Source organism: Lolium perenne, chromosome 1 (genome assembly GCF_019359855.2).
Source record: "Lolium perenne isolate Kyuss_39 chromosome 1, Kyuss_2.0, whole genome shotgun sequence".
In the NCBI taxonomy this organism is placed as follows: domain Eukaryota; kingdom Viridiplantae; phylum Streptophyta; class Magnoliopsida; order Poales; family Poaceae; genus Lolium; species Lolium perenne.
This window is the reverse complement of record NC_067244.2, coordinates 212,922,359-212,927,184: the sequence shown is the minus strand read 5'-3', so window position 1 is coordinate 212,927,184 and position 4,826 is coordinate 212,922,359. Positions and strand designations below refer to the sequence as shown.

At 43.3% G+C, this 4,826-nt stretch overlaps 1 pseudogene; it reads left to right on the top strand.

Moving 5' to 3' along the window:
- Nucleotides 1–412: 412 nt before the first annotated feature.
- On the top strand, nt 413–4,214 carry LOC127337018 (uncharacterized; annotated as a pseudogene).
- The last annotated feature ends 612 nt before the right edge of the window (nt 4,215–4,826 follow it).

Genomic DNA, 4,826 nt, shown 5'->3' with positions numbered 1-4,826 from the left:
GGATCCGACGGCAGCGACGGAAGCAACCGCAGCGACGGAAGCAACCGCAGCCATCTCGTTTTGACAGGGTAAGCTGGGTACTGGATTAGGGTTGCTAGTTGTGAGGATTTAGTGCTAGTTCTGGATTAGGGTTGCTAGTTTCGAATCAGAGAAGCAGAGAAGCAGGATCTAGTTCTTGATTTTGGTTTGATTTAGTTCTGCATGCTGCTACTCCTGTTAGCTCATTGCTAATAGCTCATGCTAATTAAATGTAGAGGTATGCTGTGAGAAAATGGTGCTTTTGTGTAGCAGGATATTATCTTTGTATTGCTAGGTTTGGTAGAAAACTTTTTTTGTATTCTTAGTGGTTTACTGCTAGCTTTGTATCAAGTTATCCAATATGCTAAGCTGTTACATTGTTTTCATTTGGCAGATGGCCGATAGAACATGGATTACTAAAGGAGTGCGAAGGCTTTCCGATGAACACCTCAAGGGAGTGGAAGAGTTCATGCTACATGTTCGCACAGTTTTTGCCGAGGGTGTTCACATCTTTTGCCCATGCAAGCACTGTATGAACAGGAAACAACTACCTCAAGGAAGAGTTGAAGATCATTTGCTCCTTAATGGGATGGCCAGCACATATGATAGATGGATCCATCATGGAGAACCTTTACATGTTGTACCTGAACATGCTGAACCTGAACATGCTGAACCTGAACATGATGAACCTGATGCACAAGGACACCATGGTGATGATGCTAGCTTTGATTTTATCGAAGATGTTCTGCAAGATGGTTTGGAGAAAGAGGATGGGTTTGAAGATGATAGAATTCCTGACCTGTTGAGGGATCTGTACATGTCTGAAGACCTTGAGGATGGACAGAGGTCATTGTTTGCCGATGTGATAGAAGAGGCGAAGCGAGCAGCTGTTGAAGGGGGTAAATTTTCAAGATTTACCTTCATTGTGAAGTTACACCACGTCAAGTCTTTCTATCGGATCAGCAATGCTGCATTCAATGCAATACTCCATATTTTGAACTTGTAGTTCCCTAATAGCTCGGTTCCCAGGTCTTATGATGATGCATTGAGCATAATCCGCAAACTGGGTCTGGGTTATGTTTCGATCCATGTCTGCCCGAATAGATGTGTCTTGTTTCGGAAGGACTATGCCAAGCTTGACAATTGCCCTAAATGCAATGCCTCGAGGTGGATAGATGCAGATGGGAAGAAGCGGATACCGGCGAAGGTTTTGAGGCACTTTCCATTGATTCCAAGGTTGAAAAGGATGTTCATTTCAGAGAAAGGATCGGAGGAGGTGCAGTGGCACAAGATCAAGCGCCAACCTGTGGATAATGAGCTCAGCCATCCAGCTGATGGAGATGCATGGAAGGACTTCGACGATACATATAAAGACTTTGCCGCTGATGCAAGAAACATAAGGCTCGGGATTGCCACTGATGGTTTTAACCCATTTGGAAACATGAGTAACTCCTATAGTATGTGGCCAGTTTTTGTGGTGCCCTACAACCTTCCTCCGTGGGCATGTATGGACCAGTCAAACTTTATGATGACGTTGCTGGTTCCAGGTCCAGAGTCTCCAGGAAAAGACTTTGACGTCTTTATGGAGCCCCTCGTAGAAGAACTGCAGCAGCTCTGGATGGGTGTACGTACATACGATGCCCTGAGTCGCGATAAATTTGATCTCCATGCTGCAATCATATGGTGTATTCATGATTTCCCGGCACTGCACACTTTGTGCGGGAGGATCACAGCAGGCTATCAGGCGTGTGTGCGGTGCGACAAAGAGCCTTTCTCGAAAAGAATAAGGAACAAGATTTGCTTCATCGGCCATCGCCGCTTTCTTCATCGAACCCATCGGTGGCGAAAAAGCAAAGAATTCAATGGAGAGGCTGAAACCCGCGAGAAGCCGTCGGAATTCACTAAAGAGGAGCTGCAACAGCAACTTGACAAGGTCAAGGATGTGAGACCTGGAAAGCTTCAAAAGAAAAGAAAGCGGGAGGAAGGCCAATGCTTTAGCCGGAGGTCGTGTTTGTGGGACTTGCCATACTGGTCAGAGCTGAAGTTGAGGAATAATCTCGATGTAATGCACATCGAGAAAAACATATGCGACAACCTGCTTGGGACATTTCTGAACATAGAAGGGAAGACAAAGGACACACTTAATTCAAGGCTAGATTTGGAAGACCTGGGCATAAGAAAAGAGTTGCATCTACGGCCTGTTGAAGATGGAGAATCATTTGAAATGCCCGAAGCATGGTATACGATGAGTAAACAAGAGAAGCTTGCATTCTGTGAATTTATAAGGGCTGTGAGGTTTCCAGATGGGTACGCGGCTAACCTATCCAAGTGTGTTTCTGCTGATGGATGCAAGCTTCAAGGGCTGAAAACACATGACTGCCATATCTTGCTTCAAAGAATATTACCGGCAGGCCTCCGAGGAATTATGCATCACGACATATATGAAGCGATTCTTTGAACTAGGAAACTTCTTTAGAGAGTTGTGCTGCAAAACATTGAAGCGAGATGTTCTGGAAAGACTTGAAAGGGAAATCCCAGTTATCCTTTGCAAGCTTGAGAAGATCTTCCCACCATCATTCTTCGATGTGATGGTCCATTTGGCTGTGCATCTACCAAAAGAAGCATTGCTTAGAGGCCCTGTACAGTATGGTTGGATGTTCCCAATCGAGAGAAGGTTGCTTACATGTAAGCGATATGTGCGGAACACGGCTAGACCTGAGGGATCAATTGCGGAAGCATATGTTGTTGATGAGTGTCTGACATTTTGCTCAAGGTACTTTGACGATATGGAAACGAGATTTAACCGGCCGGGCAGAAATATAGAGCGGGATGATTCTCATGTTGGTGATGTCTCGGTGTTCAAGCACGGTGTGAATTTCATTGGAGCGTCAGAATACTTGGAGGCTGGTGCTGAATATGACAAGATGGTTTGGTATGTGCTCCGAAGTTGCCCGGAGGTTCAACCATACATCACGTATGTACCTCTTCATCACCTGTCAACTAAATGCTTATTTGTGAAAGTTTCAAATTTCTTGTGAACCCATATTAGAGATATCTATTATGAAAGAATTAGCATGCCATGCTCCACAGATAATAAATGGCAATAATGTAAATGAACTAAATGCTTATTTGTGAAAGTAGATGCTATCTGCAATTTTCATCTCTTAACATGTACTGCACATACAACCATCTGGTTTCAGACTATTGTTTTGATGCTAAATTTTGTTGCCATTGCAGGCTGTGCAAGGAAGAGTTGCAGCGGCAAGGTGGTAATATAAATGTTGATAAATGGCTTGCGAATGGATTTGCTAAATGGTTTCAGGCTCATGTGAGATCTTTAGCCTTGGTCCAGTTACCACTTGATTTTCTATATGTGCTTTTCACCCTGGGTTATTTGTGCAGATTGGAAATTTGCAAGATATCAGTGCTGATTTGTATGCTTTGAAGTGCCAACCGGACAAGAGAGTAAGGGTGTATTCAGCATGTATTGTTGATGGCGTCGGTACCACACTGTTGACAGGGAGAAAAATAGGAAGACGCAAAACAGTGGGATTGTTTCCGAGGGAAAACATGACAATGAGTACATTGATTTCTACGGTCAGCTCAAAGGCATCATCAAGTTGCAGTACAACTCCAGTGAAGGCGTCCACCGTTCGGTGGTCTTATTTCGGTGTGACTGGTTTGATCTAGGTGGCAAGAAGAAGATCGGAGTGCGGGATGATGGGCACTTCAAAAGCATTAACACAGGCAGATGCTGGTACAAGAATGATCCATTTATTTTGACAACACAAGCAACCAAAGTGTTTTATGTGCCAGACACAGCTTTGCGTGGAAAATGGCAAGTTGTGCAAAAATTTCAGCATCGACATCTCTGGAGTGTGGCTGAAAATGAACTTGAAAAGGGAGTCGGTGGTACTGGACTTAGCTACCAAGATGACAACTCAACGGAAGTTCCGCTGCAAACTAAAGAATCACATGTGCAAAGCATATTGCGAAGGGACCGGGAATGTGTATTAGTTGATGCTGTAGTTGTACAAAAAATTAAGAAGAGGAGGAAGGAGGTAGTGGTTGAGCAGGATGTCGAGGATGAGGAACAATATCAGCCCGACCAGACAATGTACCAGTACTGCAAGGATGATGAAGGTAACAAGACTGGGCATCGGGTTCCTGTTTTTGGTATCGACGATGATGAGTAATGGATGGATGTCTGCAGCTACAACTTGGTTGTACTGGGATTTTCTCCTTGAATGCTTGTACTGGGATATTCTTCATGAGTGATTGATGATGTTGCTGTCTTAACATTGCTTGTACTGGATGTTGTTTGCTTGTACTGAATGATTCATGAATTATGATGTTTGGTTGTACTGAATTATGGATCTGCAAAGTTTGTTGTTGTTTAAATTATGAATTATGTATTTGCAAGTTCTGCTTTGTCCTGGATTGTGTTGCTTCTGCTGCTGTGCTGCTTAAATTGGCACCTGATTGTGTTGTGTAAAATCAGAACTTGCAAAAAAAGTTTTGGTACCTGGGGCACTCGAACCCAGCACCTCCAGTTCGCCTGAACTGGACGTTACCAATATGCTATAGAAGTGATCTTGTTAGATAGGTATTCCTTGCACTTTTATAAGCTATAATCTGCTGTGTTGTTTAAATTCAGAATTTGCAAGACAATAACTTGAATTTCACCAAACTTGAATTTCATATACATCACCTACAGACCTACAAAGCCATAACTTGCATTTCATACCACCAAATAACCATAACACACATTTCATACCACCAAAAGCAACCATAATTCGCATTTCATA